The sequence below is a fragment of the Tetranychus urticae genome, chromosome 1 (genome assembly GCF_039701765.1).
Source record: "Tetranychus urticae isolate SD_2017Ah chromosome 1, NJAU_TeUrti_SD_1.0, whole genome shotgun sequence".
Taxonomy (NCBI): Eukaryota; Metazoa; Arthropoda; class Arachnida; order Trombidiformes; family Tetranychidae; genus Tetranychus; species Tetranychus urticae.
This window is the reverse complement of record NC_142958.1, coordinates 20,346,031-20,369,427: the sequence shown is the minus strand read 5'-3', so window position 1 is coordinate 20,369,427 and position 23,397 is coordinate 20,346,031. Positions and strand designations below refer to the sequence as shown.

Below are 23,397 nucleotides of genomic sequence, written 5' to 3'. Positions count from 1 at the left end.
ACTTGAAAAAGAAATTTCTACAAAATTCACTTTTCCATCAATTCGTTGCCATGCACAGATTTATTGCCCATCTCTAGAGGCTTACCAAGTCAATGTCAAATTCTGATTCATGTATAAGCTCTAGAGAATATTGAGCAAAAATATTATTAATAATACTTTGCCCTTTCAACTTGAAATCAATTTTGACTAATCAATAGATGATTAAAGTTATGACATCATTGAAATGTCTTTAATGTAAATGAACGACTTGTCATTTTGAAATCGAAAGCGATTCAAAACATTTCCTAACCTAACCCAACCTAACCTAATCTTTGTGACCAGATGACACAACCAGAGGATAGAAGCCAAGATAACGGCTAACCCTTGCTTTCCTGAGTCTATTATGCTTATCACGACTTGAACTCATATTTAATTTTGTCCAATTGATAAAAATCTGCAGCAGATGTGCTGATGAGTAAAGTTGATTTAGCTTGACATTTAATTGGGCAAATCAAACAGTTAAGCTGAAAGGGTTGACAAAAATGATTGGATTGCATTATCATCGTGACAAGAAGATTGTCAAAGTTGAAACAACTGACTCAATTGAACAAGAGATTACCCTTCAAGGGCACCAGTTTAGTTTCCCCTTACAGTTGATTCAAACCAAGATAACGTTTTTTTGTCCGTTGGTTTCTACATCGGTACATCGAAATGTGTGTCTAGAGTTGAATGCTAATAAAGTTTCAAACCCAATACAAATAGCCGATTCATTTTTTGCCTTTATTCAAAATTGAAACTTTGCCCTTTCTAAACATGAAAAGTTGAAAAAAGCAAAATGATCAACACAGCTTGAACCAGTAATTGGCCAAAAATAAATATTGAATCTAAGCGAGAGGAAAGATTAAAGCAACACAATACAAATGATATCAAAAGAGCGAGAGAGAGAGAGAGACTCAAATAAAAAGTAAAAGTAGATTAGATATTGAACTTTTTGTCCCTTCATGTTTATACCCAACAGTTGAATGGTATTCTGCATTTTGGCCTCTTTCAGCATTCATTATCCATCATCATCATTCTCAACAACAACATCATCATCATATTCATTCCCTGTGAAGGTGATTAAAGCAGTTCGAAGTCAAGTTTAACCTTCTCTCTTGCCTTCTCTCTGCTTGTTTGTAAACTAAATGATAATAATAATAATAATTATGATGATGAAAAATAATGGTTGAGTTGAAGTGAGTAGGGCAAAGTGAGAGAGAGAGAGATGCAAGTGAGAATACAAATAAGCCAGAAATAAGTGAGTTGTGAGGGGTTGAAATGCTTCCTAAACCGGTAGTTACGCTCTCTGAATCTAAGCCATTGGTTTGTGTGCGTTTATTTCTAGTTATTTTGTTCACTTCTCTCATCAAATTCAGTCTCTTTCATTCTCCCCTGATTCCCTCTTTTCTCTCTCTTTCTCTTCCCTCATTCTGTCTTCAGGGCTTGATAAATAAGTCGCTAGGTCATATCAAACCAGGCAAGCAGAAACAACAGGGAGAGGTAGAAAGAGAAGAGAAAAAGTCTTTTTTTCTCTTCTCTTCTCTTCAAGAAGAAAAAACAGCTTTCTATTTCCCATGACATCCTCATCCCTCCCTTCCTTTCATAACATTTTATCATCGTTAACTTTATTCCAGTTTTACTCTCAACTCAGTAAAATCATTTCTTCTCATCTTTTTTCGCTTCTTCCCCAGCTTTAAATGTTGATCTAAAAATTTATCTTCTCTTTCCCTTATTATTGTTCACCTTTCATTTGGCGATATTTTCATAATTACTCATTTACTCAATCACTTTTTGTTCTTGTTCCAAGAAATCTGGTTCACCTTGTTTATCCACTCAACTTGATCAGTTCATTGGCATCCAGATTAACTTGATAATCTTTTGACATTGAAAATGAAACTTTCACTTTCATCATTACTGTACCGTTATGTTGATCATAAATCAAGAGTTTTATTGTTTCATGAACAAATGATGAACAATCAAATGTTCAACTTTTTTCCTCATTTTCCTTTAATTTGTTCATAATTTTGAAATGCAATTGATCAGAGCCACAGAGGCAATTATTTTGCTCTTCTGTTGATCAAAAATGTTATCATTTATCAATGGTTAACTAAACATGTAAAATATTATTTTTAAATTATTACATTTTATTTAAATGTAATAAATGTTGATGAAATGGAGTTGAGAAGAGAGAGGAAAAGTTCTGGATGGAAACACATGAATTGAGAGAGTTGAAGTTTCTTTTTTTTCGCATTTCTTTTTATAACCATTTATCATGTAAAAACTTTCAAGAGCACGATTATTTTGTTCAAAAACGACATCTTAACTTGTCCAATTTGTGCATGTCAACAATGATGAACCATTGTCATGAGATGAACCCAAAATATTTTTCACTTTAATTGGGTTTACAATGGAATTAAAGGTTAACTTGAATCAATTGCCAGTTATTAAAACATATTTAGACTCAAATTAATGGTCCAAATCGACAGATGAATTTCGTTGAGCTTGAAAGGCAATTAACATTGAACTTTGTTTTCAAAATTTTGGAACAAAACAAATCTTTAAAAACTCGGAAAATCACGAATTCTGTCCTTTTCATAACAAAACATTTTGAGTTGCAATATGAGAGTTAGTTGAGCCGATTGGAACTTTTTTGCCAAAGACTCATGGATTTGGCTTTCGGTGGATTCAATCAAGTTTCAGATTGCTCATTCACTTTCTCATTGAAATTGCTTCATCACAATTTGTTTTACAAAGGAATGAGAAAGTTGATTGGAAAAGATAATCAAACTAAAAGAGTCTCCCATTTAGATTGACCGAAACACCATCAATCTAGTTGACTGTTTACTGTTGACTTTATTACATGTTTCCAAAGGTTTGATAAATTTTTCTTGTATTCATTACCCTTGATGAATCTTTTCAATTTTCACATCCATTATCATGAGCTGCAATTGAATCGCATCCAATACTTGACATGCATTTAAATGTGCAAATTAACTCGTAAACCTTGAACCTTGCGGAAACTGAAAAAAGAGGAAAAAAATATCGACCAAGTGATGTTCACATGAAACCCATGAAACACGTTTTGATGCTCAGTGAATAAATCACTAAACACAACCGTTTAACAAACTCTGTTTGACTGGAAGCGACCATTAAAAGTAAACCCAAAGCCTAAGCCTTCTCTGCATCAATCTAACCACTTGAGTTGCTCAACTTTTGTGTCAAAATTTTTTCTCGTTTCAACCAAAGTCTTAGTTCATTTCGTGGTTTCTCACCCAACAACAGAAGAAGAGATGAATAGATGGAAACATTCGTCTTCCATGTTTCGAGTGAATGATTCTGAGGGTTAATCAAAAGTTGATTATTGTAAACCAAAAGGATACAAACTGTTGAACTGTTAATGGAGAAAAAAGTCGATGTGAAATCGATAGTTGAAAGGGAAAGGTCAAAAGGAAGACAAAGCTTATTGGAATTGGCCTTAAATTAATGATGTTATCATCATGACAGTCATCATTAGTTGACTAAAGAGAGAAACAAAGATTAAGGTTATCATCATTATCACCTTATTTTGAAACCATTAGAAGGAAAAAGATACTTTTCATTGGACTCTCTTCGCCCAACATTAATCATTGTATATATTAAATGATAATTGAATTTTTCGTTTCGTTTCGTTTCGTTTTCATTCCTTTCTCTCATTCCTAATTATCCAATTATAATTCATCAATTCAATTATACAATTTATCAGTTTTACTAATAAACAAAGCTAATTATATTCAATTTAATTGACGAACAGAGGAAAGAAGCTGGAGAAAGAAAAGGAGAGACAAAAAATTGAAAATTCAAATTGCACTGGAAATGCAATCCAATTGTTGAATTCATTTAAATTTTTAATTCAATTTCAACTGCTTTTGTTGTTGTTTCTTGCCAAAATGGGAAAAGGTAAAAAAGATTTAAACTTTTCTTCTCATAATCATCATTATCATCCATTGGCTGTACAGACGATAATTGCAAGAATAATATTTAACAGGCGAAGAAAGTTGAGGCATAAATGATGCCAACGATGAAACCATATTATTATCATTATCATTATCAACAATGAAAGTTGCAAGAAAAGTCTAGTTAGGAAAGTGGGACAAAAAGAGAAACACTTTTTTTTAATGTTTCAAGTTTACAACAAATGCATAAATAATAATATTGCAAGCAAGATGAGCCAAAGTGGCAATCATTTCCATTACAATCATTAGATGAAAAAGTCTGGTGAAAGATGGTCAAACAGCGAAAAGAGCGAAAAGAAAAAGTTGATGCCATTTTCAAGTCTCGTCATTATCACCATATTATCATAACTAATGGATTCTGGTGCTTGTTTGAGGTTCAACAAATGATTGGCCGGTCTTTCACCACAACCTGATGAATCTAGTAAATCAAGTTTTGGGAGAATAAAAAAAGAAAAAAACGAAGAAAACAAGATTCGACTTTTCACTAGACATGATGTTGATAACAGTCTAGTCTGAGCGTCCAAATGACTGCAAGTTATCCTATCCAGGTCCGAGAATCTCTAACACTACTTTATTAGACAATAAAGTTACATGAGAACAATGAATTTGATGTTGAATCTAATCCAAAAACTGTACAAAAGGTAATCGAGGTTTGCGCTTTGAAAATAATTTTCTTTGAAAGAAAACCGTTGAAAGAAACTTTTCTATCACCCAAATGATCTACATTTTCATGCTTTTAAAAGCTCATCAAGAGAACTGCTGATAAATTAAAAAGAGTTTTAATGTGAACTCACAAATCTTATCGACGAATAATGAGTTTCAGCTCTAAAACTCTTAAGGTGACAGAAAAAAGTGGATTTAGTTGGAAATCGAACTGATCTGTTTTACAGAAACAGAAAATTTTAGTTTCTCAAAATAAGTGCATTTTCTGGTTGAGAATCAAAAGTTACATCAGTGAAATAAAGTTTCATGAAAAATCTGCTTCCATAATTGAACAAAAGGAGATCGAAGTTCCAACTTGACCTCGGTTTTCTCGAAAACTGTCGATCTGAGAAAATTTTCAATAGCAAAAATGGACTCAGTTTTTATGCTCCTGCAAACTCACCAAGTCTCAACTCTCAACTCGAAAGTCAAAGTGCTTGTCCTTTGGTTGAAATCGAAGTGTTTTTTTGCTTCAGCGTTGTTTATTTGTGACTTTCTTCATCTTAAAGTCTTCGCTTAGACTCAGACATTATTAGGATTTTCATTTGACAGGGAGGGGAGGTGAATAAGACAATTTGATTGGGCAAATGTGAAGAGAAGAATAGGAATGAAGAGAGAGAGAGAGAGAAAAAAATAATGGGCAAAAGTTGAAACCCATTTTAACCGCAACTATCATTATTGTTATCATTATTGTTGTTATTTTTTCTCTCTTTCTCTGCCTTCTCTGCCTTCTCCATCATTTCCATTGTTGGGTCATTATTGAAGACTTTGTGGTCAACCAAAAAGTAGAGAAAAGGCGAGAAAGAAACGATGAAATTGCAACTTGATTGTGAACCTTTCTTCTTCTTCTTCTTCTTCTCTGTTTTCACAAACCAACAAGAGTCAACTCAAGGCAATCAAGTCCCTTTCAAGTCCGATGTCACTGGCAACTTATTAAACCTCTAAGGTTTCCATTCATCTACTTTAGCCAATCGCCATTCTCTCGATCCCTTTAAATTCACTTTCATCATCATCATCATCATCATCATCATCATCATTATCCATTTATTCATTATCAAACATTTGTATTTGCGAATGTATAAAATCCCAAAGGAAATTGAGCAAAAAAGTAACATTGAGCTTAAGAAAAAAAAGGTTGAAATTGCAAACTTTTTCATCTTCAATAATCACAATAATTTATTCCTCATCATTGTTATTGCCATTTTATTATCCAACTCATTGTTGTATCATATAATTGTATCTGGAATATAATTTTTCATTATCTTTTCTTTCCTCAGCTTCACCAACATTTATTCCTCTTCTTTAATCAATAGTTTGGAAATTTGATATTCATATTGTGCATATAAAAGCACAAATGATCTATTGATATTGTTTCGTCTTCTTTTCATCTTCTTGATAACATGTTGATTATGTTAATGACAATTATAATCATGAATCAATGATTTGCTCAGATGACAGATGATCAAAGAGAGAAACAAGAATGACACCAAAAAGGGCTGAAAAAAGGGCTGAAAGTTTGGGCAAATGTTTTCTCTTTTTACTCGTTCTTTTCATCAATCTTGAAAGTTCAGTAATGAATCTACAGATAATTCATTTAGTGCCAATAAAAGAGAAACTGAGAGATAAAAAATTTGAGCAAATATGATGAGGATAAAGTGATGAGAATGGTTGAGTAGAGGGAAAAAGGTATTCATCAGAATCAAGTTCATTGGACTGTGAAACCAAACCAGCGACTTTAATCATGTGTCAGCTTTACCAGAGCTCATGTTCACTCAGAATTTTTTTCCATTTGCTTCTAATTTGTCCTTCAAATGATTTGTTATCATTTTCTGTTGTTCATTCATCATGAATTTCAAACACTTTCAGAGTTTACCTGGAAATGCATTGAAAGATCTTTTGTTCTTGATTGAAAAATTTATCGAAAAAATTGATTTCTTTTCATCTAGACATTTGATTATTGATAGAATCTGAAATTTTTGAAGATTCATTGAAATGTAAATTGAATTTGTGCTTGAAAAAGGTTACATTTCAACATGAATAAGTCTTGATTTTCGGATCGAAAAGAAATTCTTTGCTCTTTTCAGATGATAATGAACATGATTATTAAAAGATATTTTGTTGACTAAATGCCATTGAGATTATCATGATTGGAATTGAAATTATCAAGAATAGACATTTTCCGAGTCCATTTTTGTCTCTCTTTCAGTTATAATAAAATCTTGATAATCTTGATCCTTCAAGTTGAGCATAAACTGTAAGCTTACTCCTGACTCATAACAATCGATTACTTGTCTAATCGAAAATCAATATTTTTCTTCTTCTTCTCAGAATCACCTTCATTATCTTCATAATCTGACTTATTTTGCTTCAATTTTTTATCCTCTTTGGAAGGAACGAAAAGAGAGAAAAATTTATCATTATCCTCTTTCATTTTATCATGCAATGAATGAAATTTCAATCAATTATTTTGTTCACTTTCTTTAGCTCAAGTGTAAACGGGTGAAATTAATTTTTTTAAAAAATCGAAGACAAATTTGTCGAAAAGAGGAAAAAGTTTCCAAAAAATGATTGATTAACTTTTCAAAACTGGACTTTGAATAAAAGAATCGAAGCATTTCTCAAAAAATCCTTTCTATCGATAATTCCATTCCTTTTCATCGGGTTCAATTTTCGAGTTTCACCAAATCATTCAGGTCGAAACAGCTTGGAACAAAAGTGATGACTTGCATCATGAGCAGCAACAGCTTCAGATTCATCAACTGGACCAACATCATGAGCTTCAGGAACATCAACTGCAAAAATCTGAGCGTTTTTCAAATACGACAAAAAAGGTGAAAAAATTGAGAAAAAATTCTCTGAGTTGGACTGCTTTTCATTGGTTTCATGAGTTTCATGATTCATGATGAAACCTGTCCAAGTGACCTTAATCAGTGTAATTAATGTGAAAAGTGAACCGGATATTGTCAAGGTGTTGTCCAAAAGTATTTGGAAAAGGTAAGTTGTATGGAAAAAGGAAAACATGGAAAAGACAGTAAACAAATTTATGGGCAAGTTTGCGATTCTCTGCCCAAGTCACTCCCATCCATTTCCGCTTTTTGGGCCTGAAATTTTCATTCTCAGAATTTATTCCAACAGAGTTTATGGTGAGAAAGCAGGAGAAAAGAGGAATGAAAAAAGTGAAAAGATGAAATTCTGGTTCCATCAGAATGTTATTAAAGCGATTCAACCATAATTCCGTTTCTATTTATCTATATCATTATTACAATTATCATCATTTAATTTTTTCCTTTTCATCCAAACTCTTCTCACAATCTTCTTTCTTCCACTCAATCCATGATTCAATTTATTTTCCTCTTACTTTTCACTTTTTTCCTTCCTTTTCCTTCTCTTTTCTCTCTCTAATCAGTTTTATAATTAATCATTTTTGGGCCATCATTTAGTCTGTTTGTTAAATGAAAATGTATAAAATTTCATTTCAGTTGCAAACCAAAGATTGATGAGCTCAATGGTAATAACAGCAAAAAACTCAAGATATCGATTCATCTGAACCTCTGGTCAACACTCAAACAGAGTTTCAATGATTTCTAATTTACTGTCATTATGCAAGACAAACCCAAGATTCCCTTTGGACCGATCATCTGTCCAAAGGTTCATTTAAAAACTCGATTCTTTCCTCTTTGACCTTTTTGGTTACAATAATGATGCAAAAAATTATCATTTAATGAACCTTTTGCTTCATTAAACTTTATCAACCGACATGAAAATTTTAATCAATTTTTAAATACAAAGTAACTCAATGAGTGGCATTCAATTTTAAATCAACCGTCAATGGACATAAATCTCGGTTCATCAGTTCTTTTAAATGTCAAAGACAACTTTACCAGCTGTGATTGTTACCCTTTTATCCTCGAGATAATCATCAAATAATAATGCAAATAAGCCAATGATAAAACTGGAAGCCTAAATGAAAACCAACATTAATCTTGGTTCAAGAAATGTTTATTAAAATCAAATCAACTTAACCTTTCCATCAACCGCAATCAATTGCAAGTCAGCGCATTTGCTTGAGTCTCATCAATTGTTGGTCTCACGGCAATAAGGCGAGACTAGTTGAATAATTATACAAATGAGTTTGATTCAAACAGATGAAGTTTTGCGAAAAAATCAACTTTCACACAATTCTTTGGAATTGAAAAGCCAAAAGAAAATGAAGTTTCATGAACAATGATACGAAATGTTGATCATAAATGTGGAGACAGAACTGAATCAGCTTCAATCGATAAACTTTTTTTTTCTTGTTTGTTGACCAATTACCTTAGATTTACCAAACAAACATGATTTGATTGACAAGGAATTCAATGGATGGAAGGAAAAAGAAATGTCCTCTCATGACAATCATCATCAAAGTATAGTTTAGAACCAATTAACAGTTTATCTTTTTGTCATCCAATTTTCGCCACATTTTCGCCATTTTCATATTCCAAGCATTCCAACCTATTCCAAGTTTGAAGTAGCAATTATGAAAAAAGGCAACAATGAACCAGTCGATTGTCACTTGAGCAAGCAAAAAATGGAAAGCCCAAGACAAAAAAATGTATAAAGGATATCATCATTGGATAATTGTTGTCTTTCATGATAATTCAGACAAAGTGATAAACACAATGCAATTGCCTTTCGCCATCATTTAAATGAATAAATAATTACATATAAAACAAAAAAGAACCATTACCAAACAAAAGTTCATTTAAATCAACAATGATTACACTTTAATCTATCATTTGTTCAGACTCAGACATTTCATAATAATAATACAATAGTGATACAAATTTATCTCTTTTTTTTGTTGAACAACCTTTTGGCTCAAGAGAGTGAGAGAGAAATGGAAACAAGTGAAACACACAAAAAAAGCAAGTCTACCCGTGAAGGGCAAAACAGTTACAAACAAAAACCCATTGGCACGCTATGATGAATTTCATGAGGGAACCAAATGAGTATATTGCAAATGATGCTTGAACTTGCAGCAGCAAATTACTACCTTAGCTCAGATTGTTTTTTTACACACTCAACAACAGAGGTTCAACATGTGAATCGGAAATTTGAACATTTAGGCAAACATGTTTACCTGGCCTTGAGTCATTTCCTGTCGTTTAATCAACTTTGATTAAAGACTAAATAATTGTATCAATGATAGCATGGTGACCACATGAAGGACACTTGCTGACCAGCAACTCTTTTCATAGAAATTGCTTTTTCTTTTCATCATTGACGCAATCAAAAGCAAACAATGAATGTCATTTTGATTAACATGAATCAGTGTTTCAAGTGATGGTTCAGCTTTACCATCAGCAGTAATTGCGATGATCATGGCAACAAGAAATGTTTGGACACTTATGAGTTGGAAGAATTCATTTTCGTCAAATGATTTCAAAGATTGAAAATCACCAAGTTCGGTGGTTAGGTTAGGTTGGGTTAGGTTAGAAAATTGACTTTAAAGTTGAATTTTTTGGTTCGAATTACCGTTTTTTTAGATTTTCAATTTTCTGGTTTTACGTCAGTTGAGTGATTGGCACGAATAGACATCAGCTGTTTTCTCTGGTTACTGGTTTTGTTTTGTTTTGCTCGTTGTAAACCAGCAAACATCTTTCACTGTGTTTTCATCAACACTGTAACAATTGATTCGTGAAAATTTAATCAGAATTGAAAGTCATTAGAAATGCCTGTTTGCTGTTGCTAATTATAACATTTAATTATGCAAAGAGAGGCAAAAAATACTGTTAATTTATTCTTGTCAATGGAAAGTATATATTGTATTCACCTAATGGAAAGCAATAATAAGCAAACCTTTTTCCATCGAAGCTGTTGACATGAAATTTGTAAACAAAAATATAAATGCATTTCCATCAAATGACACAATTTCAAGAAACATAACTCCATATCTGCACACCATAATCGCCGAGCGTGAAATAAAAGATAAGCCTGGAATAAGAAAAGAATAAACAAAATTCTCTGAAAAAAGAGCAATAAAAGCAATACCAAGAAGGCATTCAGTGTCAACTTTAACCCGTTCTCCAACCCAAAATAACGTTCTTGATCAATCGAGTTGAAAATGTTTCCAATCAAAAGTTGACAAAAACTGATCAACTCTCAAAGAGCATTTTCCTTCATTGAAACGCATCTAAATATATCAAACAAGATTGGACGAAATGTGTTGTTCTTTGAAATTCAAAGTTGAAACTTTTGTGAAAAGAAAATGAAATTTTGCTTTTCTCTTGTTTACCCTTTTCCGTATTGTTCATGCAGACTCTTGTTTCTGTAAAGCAAAAGGGCAAAAGGGATTCATTGTAAATGTTAACTCAATAATTGGATCCATTAAAATGAACAATAATATTGAAATTTGCTTCTTGCTTTTGCATCTTTTTGCTTTCAACTTTTCGACGTTCTTTTTTTTTGTTCCTGTTCTTTATTGGCCAAAATTCATGGTAGATTGGCGAATGAAAAATAATGATTTACTGTCAAAGAAGGAAAGAGCAATTACTAGATGAACATTTGGTGGATACCAGTGAATGTGAGTGTTTGTGTGACCCTAAGGCCACTGGGCTGAGGGAAGTGAATGGGATAAAGGATGTTACAAGAAGGATAGAGAAGCCCGTTGTGACACAGCCAGAGAGGAGAGAGAAAGAGACTGCAAGGACTAAGGTTAAAGGGAAAGATGATAATGACTCTGATGGTGATTATGACGGTGATGATAATGATAGAGATGAAAAGATGAGGATCAATGAGGAGATGCTGATGATGGAAAATGATGACATTAAAACCACTTTATCCTGGCTCTTCTTTCTAATATTCTCTTCATTTCTTCTTCTTCTCTTTTTCTGTTGAAAGGTTGCATTGCGCTTTCCTTTCCCTCAAAAATTCATCCTCATCTTCATCATCATCATCATCATTCTTCGGGCAATGTAAAAATGTGTTTTTAACGCTTTTTAAAGCTTCTTTTCCTTTCACTTATCACACTAAGCTGAGTGAAAAATAAAATGCTCATTTCAACAAGTAACTTGTATTATGAGTTTCAACTTGCATCTTTTAATAATCTGCAGTCTTTGCCTTCGTCGCATCCAGTCACAGACGATGAGAGGTGAACCTGAAAAGGCGAACCGTTGGGTCCATAAAAGACGGTCTCTCTTGATAATCTGATCACAGTTTCCAGGGTCAAGAGTCTCTTTTTGTTTCTTTTTTTCTCTCTCTTGTCAAATGTTTCGATTCCGCAAATTAACATTGAAATTTTAGTCTCTTTTTTGAGTCTTGCATTTCTGTTTGAAGTTTTGTGAGTCATTCCAGAAAAGATGAAATCAACAGAAGTTGCATTTAGCGACAGAAAAAAACGCAACCTGTCATTGAGTTATGATGAGAATCAGATGAATCTTGTTAATCAATAATTTAATGTACTTTGATGATGATACAAATGGTAAAGCTTTTTAGCTTTGAAAGGTAAAGTCTGACCTGTCAAAGTTGCAAGAGAAGATAATGATGATGAAAAATGAAAGAGAATAAGAGAAGAGAAGTTGAATTGTAATCACAATTCAACTCGTGCTTACCATTCTAATTATCGAATGAATTACTATTATTATCATGGATTATTCAGAAGCTTTAAAAAAAATGAAAAGTATTATTCAAAATGAAAGTTTAACTTGAACTATTAACTTGAGCTTTTTACCTTTTCTGGTTTTACAGTTGAACCAATATTATCATCAACATCAATATCTTGAGCTGTTATTGCTGAGTTGCCTGTTGCTTGTTTATGATAAGTTGAAAAGAAGGCCAAGAAAGCCAATGGATGATGGCGAAGAAGAAAAAAAATAATAAGAACTGAAGAAAAGAAAAGAAAGAAAAGAAAGAAAAAAAAGAGAAAAGGAAAACAAGCTGAACATAGTAGGGATCAACAAGGGCAGGGAGAAGGCAGAGGGTCAAGGGTGGAGAATTGGTCCTTTTCTTTGCATCGTACTTTTCACTCAACTTCATCTTTTCCATGGCTGATAAGCCATCAAAGCCCACGGTACACCAAAGACCTGGGACCATTGTTACTGATTAGACTTACTACCAGAAACGGGCAACAACAAGAATCAAGTTTACCCAATGGTAGACAAAATTAGCCAAGTAAATGGTTATCACACAAAGCTTTGAAAGTGGACTGAGTAAAGATTAAAAATCAGGTTGTTAACAGCATCCAAATGGGAAAATGGGTAAAGAAGGAAAGAAAAAGGTTTGGTCAACTTTTTGCAGGTTAAAGGTAAAATGCTGATGTAATAATCAACTTTAACCTTTAGTTGAACCTGATATTTACCATATTTCATGAGTGTTCATTGGCAGTGAGTGTTTATTTGGTCAAGGTAAGAGAAACTAAAGCAAACGTTTCAATGTTTAATGCATCGAATGTTGAGTTACCTGAAGAAAAAAAACAGAGAAAATTAATTGTTGAAATGATAGTGGAGAGTCAACAATGAAATGTTTATTGAACTATTGATTATTCAAAGGTGAATAAAACAGAGAGCTTTAAATTATTACATGACATTGACCATTTAATTTTTACCTTGTTATTGGCACAAGAAAAACAAATGACTCTATAAGCTTTCAAATTGAACAGAGATTTACAACTTTTCATTGCTTTTCTTGTGACGTTTTATTACCAACTTTGCTTTCCTTTTCTTTCTCTTTTTTTACCCTCAAATCATTGGTAAAGTTCAACAATTATGTTGATTATTAATGATGATGATGATAATGATGGTAATGGTAAATCATGTGCAGTTGATTTAAAATGATTTAATGAAGATTGAAAAGAAAACAAAAGGAATGAATGAAACACCATTAAAAGGCATTAATGCCAACAGTTTGATCAAAGTGCACTTTCAACATGAAAATGAGCATGAGAATGAAAAGAGTTCACAAAATATCAAAAATAATTCAACATTTTCTTCCATGTAATACACTTAAGTTTTTTTTATGAATCATTTAATGTTTTACTTTGACTTTTTCCTTTTCTCATCCTCATCTTTTCATCTTCTCAGCACAAAAGTTTTTCAATGTAAAAACTACTCTTTTCTCTGACATTTTTCTTCTTTTTCAAGTTTTGCTATTCAACTTTGTATCTGATATTGGCGAATAAAAGAGAGAAAAAATGGTTCAAAAATATCCTCGTTCGATATATTGATTGGTTAGGAAGAGGATGAAAAGGGAAGAGAAAGGGAAAAAGAAAGAGGCAAAGTTATCGACAGTAAATCTGTGATGTAAATGAAAATTCCATAAGAGAAGGAAAAAAGACAGAAAGAATGATTATGATGATGTATAAGATATTATATGAAAGGTTTGGTGACCTGAGAGAGTTGCGTGTTTGTCAGTGAACACACAAAAAAATGCATCATCAATATATATTTTTGCATATTTATCATCATCGTCAATGGTCATGAGAAGAAGGCAAAAATTATCATCACATTTGATTTGAATAACAAAAGTCAAGGCAAGAATGAATGAAGATGAAATGTTTTCCAATTTTCCAATAAATAACGATGAGAAGGACTAAATTTTTACCCGTAAAAACAGGCCCCATTGTATGTTGTGCAGTGCAACAAGAGTCACTTTCTTGGGTTGAAAAAGTAATCTTGTGAAGCCTAACAAACTCGACCTGGTTACAATGAAAAAAGGCAAAAAATAAGAAGGAGATTCAAATTACAATGAGAATGATGAGAGTGGAAAAAATTTCACGTAAAGACCCTCATTAGAAGCCTTTGTGTGATGGGAAAAGGGTGACTCTGTTAGGTTGCCAAAACTCGCCTCATACAGCCTCCCAAACCCGACCTGGTAATGATGAAAAAAAAATCATCAATGAAAGATGATGAACACGATGATGTAAATAAAGATGCAGATGATGAGAAAAATGCTGCAAATGCACATGAGATCATGGAACGATAATGAAAATGGAAATGAAAATTTTTTACGTAAGAGTCCAATTACATGTTTTGTTTAATGGGAAAAGAGTGACTCTGTTAGGTTGCAAAATTGAACCCCATAAGGCTTGGGAAACGTGCGAGATAAAGTGTAAACTGAAAAAATGGAAAAGCAGATTTTTTCGAATCTAAATTTTGTCTCATTTGCCTCTGGAAACACCAAAAAATGAAGCCATTTTGATAAAACCATTCAATAGAGAATTACTTGTAAAAAAATATTCCTTCTTGTATTCATCTTTAATCTTCCCCTCCTCTTCATGATGAATGAATAATAGATCTAAATCTGGTGAAAGGACAGCAAGCAAATAATCTCTCTTTACTCTCTGTGAGATATTCAGATGACATTTCGCTAGCGACTTTTTTGTTGTATTCAACATTAATGTGTGTGTACATTTACTGCTTCAATCATGTTATAACGCTTCCAAACCATCTGCTCAATATTTTTGTTTTTTTGCTGCCTTTGCCTTTCAAAAGTGTACTTGAACCTTCTCTTTCTTTTTCATCTTTCTCTCTCTCTCTCTCTTTCTCTTCCCTTCTCTTTCTCTCGCCTTTTATCATCAATTTTCATCTTCTCTTCTTTCCGTTCTTCCATTGTGCTCAGCTAATGTTCCTACCCGTTCTTATCCTGACGACACATTATTCTCATTCTTCTATTTCCGTTTGTTATCCAGTTTTGCCTTCTTTCTTCTTCTTCTATTGAAAACATTTTTCTCTTTTTCTCCCTTTTTTCATTAAAGCTGAATATTCATTGATGAATTTTTTCTCTTCTCCTCATCATCATCTCTTATTAGTGACAAGCAAATGTTTCCAATTGATTTGCTGTTCAACTGCAATATACAGTCGAGCTCAATATAAGTGGTTCCCTTGTTAACCTGATAGGAAGGAGAGAAGAGCCAAAATGAGCTGACCTTGTTTAATGTTCAGAGTTGAAATGAAACAGAAAGAATGATAATGGTTAGGGATGAGGAGGAAAAAGAGAAAAGAAGATAAATATTATGTAGATAATAGGTGAGTAGGAGAAATAGGGAGAAACATTGTATTGGTAGGAATGATAATTGGGATGTTGAGCCATCTTGCACTGGCTATCAGTCGATAAATGTTCATTATTGTCATCGAACAAGAAAAAAGTGGAAAAAAATCTATCAACTCGAATAATCAGGCTTTTCTGTTTTCATCTTCCCTCTACTTATTTACTTTATCCTTTTCCTCCCTCTTTCATCCTCCTCTTTATCATCACAACAGCAGCAACAATCGACAAACAGAATCTCTTGTATAGCGATAAACAATCAACAGAAGAGGCTACCAATGAATGCATAAATGAAAAAGGTAATTTCATTGATAATCTTTCAACTTGATGAATACTTATCAATGTTTATTAAAAAAAATAACACAGTGATTCTGATTTTGACAAGCAACTGAGAGACTTTGCATGTGCCTTAACAAGTATGCAAAGGACGAAGGTGAGACCATTTAATCAAAGGTACTTAGACTTGCAGAGTTTAACAAAATGAGTTTTACTCTTGAAAATGTTGTATTTGTCAAGCCAGAAGATTATTTTGGGTGATAATTTGGACTGTAAAAGAGATTCATTGAAGTGGACAGGCAAAGGAAACAGAGATGAACGCAAGAAGAAGAAGAAGAAAAGTCTGAAAAAAGCAAAAAGGTTTAGTGTTTCAAAGAACCAAACAGACTCTCCGAATGATATCCGTTGAGTTGTCGCTGGACACACACAAACAGATAGACATTTAGATAGTTGAATAGACACACGGCCAGTTGATGCCTGGTTAGTGGAAGGTGGAAGCAGAAGAAGAAGAAACAAAGATAAAGCTGAGGATAAAGGGGAGTGAGTCCAGGGGAAGATGAAGATAATAATGAAAAGCAATGTTTGCTTCAAACTTTGCTTTTGCTTCATCTTTATCGAACAGCCTTTCACTGTTGTAATCTTCATCTCGTGCTGAGTGATGTATGCATATGAATAAAAAGTAACTGCGAAACAAAAAGTAGACAAGATGAGGAGGAATCAAAAAAGGATGGAGAAAGCTGTTTAAAGAAGATTAACATTGGCATCAGTTTTATTAATATTTCTTCATTCAGTGATAATCGAATGAGAAACTCGACTATCACGGGAATCTTTTCAAGCACAAATTCATAATCAAATCTGCTTAACATGTTAAGATGATTACAAACATTTACTGTTCAGGGAAAAGTTTAAAAGATTAAGGTTCAATAGAGATTAATAAAGATTCAAAACTTGCATCAATTGTCATGGAGCATCTAATGAGAAGCAATCGTCAAAAGATGGTCAATTGTTTCAATGAAGTTGAGCAAAGAGAAAACAAAAAATTCATCATTTCTGGACAGCATTTTGCATTAGAATTGCTATTTTTAGTATAGGTCTCAGGTTCACTCTGCATTCATTTTCATTGTTCAACTGTTCATGATTCACCGGGAATAAGGAAAAAATTGAACTTTGTTTATCTTTTTCATTTAGAAAAATTTTTCTTCTCTGAACTCTTCAATTCTGGTTATTTACTTGAGATATTATAATGTATATTAAACTGATCAACCTTGAACCTTCAATATTAACAGCTTTTCAATCTTATTCAAATCTGTAAAAATATTGATCAACCATGAAGAGAGAAAGAAGAAGAAGATGAAAAAAAATTGTTGAGAGGCTAAAGGCTTTTCTTGTTACTGTTTACGGGTTCAAGTAGCATTATTAGTTTCCCTATTAGTTGATCTTGTTCAGCCTTTTACTTGCAATTTTTGCAACTTCCGAATCAGATTTATTCAAGGTTACTCTGAAGACATGAATCACAGGGAATGCTAATGTTGATCAAGTTAATGATGAGGGTTACATTTCAACTGTATTATTTACTCGTTCACTTCAATTCTTAGCCCAGATAATTCATGTTGAGGGAATGCTTTTGTTCAACATTCACCTTCTACCTACAAATGCATTTATTAATTACTTTTTATCTTGTTGCTCTTTAACTTTTTTTTTGTTGTTTTTTCATGTTTTTTTGCCTCGCTCTCTCTGTGAGTACTCATTTACTTGCTGTTTTGAGGTTAATGTTGTGCAAAGAAGAAAAAAAAATAAAAGGTAAAAATAAATTGTAAAACGATTAGTGAACGTGATTAGTATGTTACCTGTTGAGATATTAATTTAGATCCAAATTGATTGTGCTCTTTAATTGCTACTGTTGGTGGGGTGGGCTTCACTGATTACTGAACCTTTTGCGTTGTAAGTGATTATGGGCAAGAGTCAAATGTTGCTAACATGGGATTCATTGGAGGAAATTAAAAGAGAGAGAGAGAGAGAAAATTGTTTTAAATTCATGAGAATCAACCATTGCAAGTCAAAGTGATCAACAGAAGCTGATAAAGAGGCGAACATGTAAAGGTGTAGATGAAGATGCTCATGAAATGATGAGGAGAGAGAGAGAGAAGAATGTTTTTCACCTTTTGAAATTAATGATGATGACCTTGAAGAGGAAATTGTAAAATAGACTTTTGTGAGAAAAAAAAGTTAAAAGGTAAGATCCAATGAAGATGATGATAAGAATAAGAAGTAAAATGATGATGATGATGAAGTGAATATTGTAAGTTGTAAAGGCTGATAGATGTTGATGGATGAGTCCAGTTACATTTTAAAGATGAAAAGAAAAAGAAAATTTTCTTTTTTTCTCTACTTTTTATATAAATATATATTTATATTGTAATAAATGTATTATACTTTCTGGTTGCTACATTTTCATCTTTAATGGGTCTTCCATCATGATCAATGTTTACCTCTCAACCAGTAAACACTTTAATTACGAGATGAAGATGTCACTGACCAATAGTGCCTTGTGCTGCCCGTTTACCCGACAATCTTAACCACCTTGCTCATTTACTTTAACAATTACAATTTATCTTCATTTGGTTGCCATCATGAATTTACCATTAAATTATTGAAAAGTAAGTCATCAGTTTTGAAAAAGTGGAAAGACTGGAAGAAAAGAAACGACAGAAATGAGAAAAAAACGAATTTCTTTTTTTCTTCTTGTAAAATATTGAACTTACCAGGAGGATGAGGGGAAAAGAGTTGTGTCTAAATTGTCTTTCGACAGTCTTGATTGCTTCCAGCTTTTCCCTGTGTTGGTGGAAATTCATGTGAACCATAGAAACAGTGTTAATTCTGGCAACCCAAAAGCATTGGTTGATATCGATTTTTGACTAAAAGAGAGCAGAGAAAAAAAGAAAGGAAGAAGATGAAAGGAAGAGCTAAGATGATAATGAAGGTGAGAGAAAGAGAAGAGGAAAGAGAATGAGAATGTTACTCTGTTACTATGCTCTCCCATTATCCTTGCTTTAACCTTGAACTTGAATAAAATGGATTCCCAGTAACATTCAACTCATCATGAAGGGAATTGATATTTTTATAACAATCATTGATTTCTTTTCCTATCTTCTCTTACCTGTTTCTCTTTCTTTCTTTTTTTCGGAGGTAATATGTAACATGAACACAACTATTCACTTCTATTAATAAATATAACAAAAAAACATCTAATTGGTGTTACCCTGCAACAGGAAAAATATAGTTGTTTGAAAGACTACATGACACACTGCTTTGGCTTTCCTCTCCAATTTTGTATTCAAATGAGTATGAGATTAATCTGGATGGAAGATTATTTCAACAGCAAATGAAATTCACAAAATTAATTTCTCTATTCATCATCCTCGCTGACTCTTTTTCACCATCGCCATCTTTTATTCCCCTCTCTTTGCTCAAAGTCATTTTGAGAATCCATTTTTGGTAAAATGTTAAAAAATTTTGCTCATGTCCAACCAATCTTCATGTCATCTTGTTAATCTTTCCATTATCGATCTTTTAGTAATTGTTTCATCAATTGTTAATATCCAAGATTCTTTTGATTGCCATTGCTGGTTGAAGACACTTTAATCTTGTTCATCATAGTTCATGAGGAAATTGTCCCTATCAATTCAGGTTACAAGCTTGTCCTTTTTCACCTTTTGTTTATAACTTGTCTTGAAATAAATTGCTATGTTGAACCAATTGTTATAGATGGCAGTCTAATGAGCAATTAAGTGGAAATTATTAGAGTTGATAGATGAAGTTAATAATTACAGAAATGATTAAATCACCAGATCTTTGATATTCTTGGGTTGTTGCCTTCACTCGTAAAGTGTATAATAGTCAATAATTTAAATTGATCCACTATCATTGATTCACATTTTGCCATTTTTCTGTCTCGGTGTTGCGATTAAACTTCTCGATACGAATTTTGATCCAGCCATTTTATTGGTTTCATCGCCTTCATCACCATCAACATTGCCCATATTGCCTCAACTATTGATTTATTGGTTCTGGTTATTTTTATGCAATAAATATCATCTCCAAAAATCTTTCGACTCGAAATGAGATTATTTCCTTTCCACTTTTTCCTTTGCCTCGTCTCTTCACTTCTTCCATCTCTTTCGCCTGTGTCCATGTATTAATGTAACTACACTGATTGATTGCTTGATTAATAATATGTTGAGATGTCCAGCTATACTAGTAACTTTGAAAGGTTAAGTTGACATCAAACAGTTCCATGATACAGATTAAGGCAATCAACACAGCATGAGAAGAATAAATACATTTGGATATGCAGATAGAGCCTACACACAGATAGAGCCCAAAACATAATTATAAAAAATATATTCATCTACCAGTCAAATCTTGTATGGGTATCTGAATAGTGGTGGAAACGCACATGATGTTTAATGGTTAATTTCATTGGACAGAGCAAACCAAAGGAAAGTCATGCTTGGCTCTTGAAGATGATGAAAGTTGAAATTGCTTGAATAACGGATAGGTATATTTGGAGACATCATTAGGGAACATCGACCTTGTGATCATTCTAGAAATCAAGATTAGGTAATCTTGATTTAATAAAAGAAATAAAAATAAAAGAAAAAGAAGAGAAAAAAATTAGATATCAAATGTTGGAAATGCTAACAGAATCTTCAATATACTTAATATTCAGTACATAGAGATATAACAGAAGGAGCGGAGGGAAAAAGAGCGATGAGGTGAATTCTGGAAAAGGAAACATGATTTCAATCCAGTCATCATGGATGATTTGAAGCGAAAGTTGAATTCAAATCAAGTCTAATTACTCTTGAAAATAGGATAAACAAAAATTAGTCATTAAATATTAAGAGTGACAAAAATAAAAACCCAACGACTTGGGCCTAATCTTTTCTGGTTTTGGGTTTAAAATCCAGAGAGAGAGAAAAAGAAAGAGAGTCGAAAGACTAGTTAAACATGTTATACACCTTTTAAGGTTAACTCTCCCAAATCACTTACCTTGATAGTTGTACCGCAACTTTAAAAACCAACTATCAATCAATTTAACAAATTTGTTGATCAACTAATAAAGGTAAAATGGTTAAAGTAATTGTAATAACAAAAAAAAGGTAAAGAAAACAAAAGCAATTTATTGAAATTAAACCAATGAAAACTGCTGTGAAAACAGCAACAAAACCTTTAACCAAACATTGCTGTAGAAATAGCTAAAGAAGCGCGCGATTTAAAAAAAAGTAAACCTCAAAATGGCAACAAAATGAAACAAAAAATGAACTTAAAAAACGAATCTTATTTTTGAACAATCATCTGAGCTTTCCAATCAGTACATGGGATTACAGCGATAAAGTTTAATATTTTCCTAGAAAAAAGTGAAAGACATTAAATCTTGAAGATTGTTATCAAGAAAAAAGATCAAAAATTAGATGAAAAATACTGAGTAAATTGATCATCCGGATACCAAAACCTCATGACCTTGATGAAACCCACAGAATCGTGATGCAATGGTTTAAATAAATCATCTTCTTCCTCACCTTCTTCTTCATGATCTTCATGATCTTCTTGATCCTTCAAGTCGAGTCTCTAGTGAAGGCCAATGAAGATGAATGTTGCAACCTAGAAGTGTTACCTCTTCCCATCAAACTTACCCAACCACTCGGGTCTCTCCGTCTTGTTTTCACTCATTCATCCAATCATCTTGCCAATCAACTCAACTGAAAATTAATTTACTTTCCAACTGATCGATACTTTACCTTTTATTTACCTTTTCTTGATCAAACAGAAGTTCAGTTGCTCAATGAATAAACCTTTCATTTCGTCAGCAAGCTAAGCCCATATTGCGGTTACCATCATTGTCATCACAATAACCAACAGGAAAGCAAAAGTTGATGCATTGGAACGGCCAATAAACAGCAACAAAATTTACTTTCATTTTTACCTGTTTATCATTGAGCTTGTTGAAGCCTTTTAAACAGAAACTGTGAATCGTAAAAAGTAAATCAGGAAATGTTTAAAATGGCATGAAATTAATTTGCAACAAGACGAGAAGAAGAAAATTTTAGGCCAAAAATAGTAAAAATAATGATTGATTTGCAAGTAAACAGAGAGTAAAGTGAAAAAGAATAACTTTTAATTTTAAAAGTTGGCCCATCAAAATTTTACACTAAAATGATTTCACCATTAATTTGACTATAAATTCAATTTTCTCAACCTTTTCTGTTTCTTGTTTGTCTCTTTTTGGAAGCAAACAGTTTTCATGATTCTCATGTTTATCAAGCATCAGTCAACGTTGCCATAATGGTAATACTTGGTAATAAGTTTCATCTTGAAACTCAATATTTTTCATTTTCACAAACATTTCGACAGCAAAACAACATTAGAAAAAGTGAAAAAAGAACACAGAAAAATTGCTTCTTTTTACCTTTTTTCCAAGTAAATTATCATGAGAGAATAGTTGTCATCATGATTACCGAAATAAAAATAATGATGAAAACCTTTTCAAGTTCTTGGTTGCAACCTGAAACTCCCAAGTAACCAGAACGATCTTTCATCTTTTTACGCTTTCATGAACTTTCTCAGGCAATTTTTCAACTTTCAATATTCAACATTCTTTCCCTTCCGATTGGAAAAAAGAAGACAAAATTTCAAGATAAAAAGTTCAGTTCAATTGTATCACTCTTTTTAATCAATCAAACAGAAAAACTGTTTCCAAGTTGAATTATCTTTTCAAGAACAAATAATGAAAAGTGTTTCAAAGTTTCAAAGTTTTTCTGGTCAATGTCATGATCATTTTATTAATCACCTAAACTGGTGAGCACAAGTGAGGTTGATGTACCCAATAATGGTGAAAAAAGGGAGGAAAAAAAAGTTCTGAATAATTAACTCTTCTATTCAAATTTCATTTTCCATTCATTGAGTAAATAATTTTTCTCAGATAACAATGATGCCGTCATGATGAAGCAATTGTTTTATTTGCGAAAAAAAGTAAAGTACTAATGAAACAAATTCCGAGTAAATCACAAAGCTTATTTACTGAAGAATAGAAAAGGATGAAAAAAGATTTCAGGATAAATCAAAATCAGATTAATTCCTTTGCTCTTCAACTTGATGGTTCATTGATTATCAGAAAATGTTCATTTCAATAAACATCAACCAAATCAACTTCAACTTATTTTTAACTCGACATTTCATCAACTTTTCAACCAACGAATCGTTGGCTGTTTACACATTTGCAAAGTTTGATTTTCCCAAATCAAAAGCTTCTCTGAACAAACTCAAGTCTTTCAACTCACCAACTCAAGTCTACTCAAAATGATACTCAACTCATGTCGACACTGAA

At 32.6% G+C, this 23,397-nt stretch overlaps 1 long non-coding RNA gene across 18 annotated transcripts; it reads right to left on the bottom strand.

Moving 5' to 3' along the window:
* Positions 1–8,693: 8,693 nt before the first annotated feature.
* LOC107359204 (uncharacterized) lies at positions 8,694–22,159 on the bottom strand. 18 transcript variants are annotated; one of them, XR_003081632.2, is made up of 8 exons: positions 21,063–22,159; positions 19,270–20,635; positions 18,773–18,925; positions 17,858–18,698; positions 13,051–13,151; positions 12,424–12,897; positions 12,305–12,354; positions 8,694–12,209 (listed from the first exon to the last, which is right to left on the bottom strand). It is a non-coding gene; the product is annotated as an uncharacterized LOC107359204 (long non-coding RNA). The 18 variants fall into 18 exon arrangements; XR_016198109.1 differs by having other exon boundaries at positions 12,424–13,151; XR_016198123.1 differs by having other exon boundaries at positions 12,424–13,151; positions 18,547–18,698.
* Positions 22,160–23,397: the final 1,238 nt, after the last annotated feature.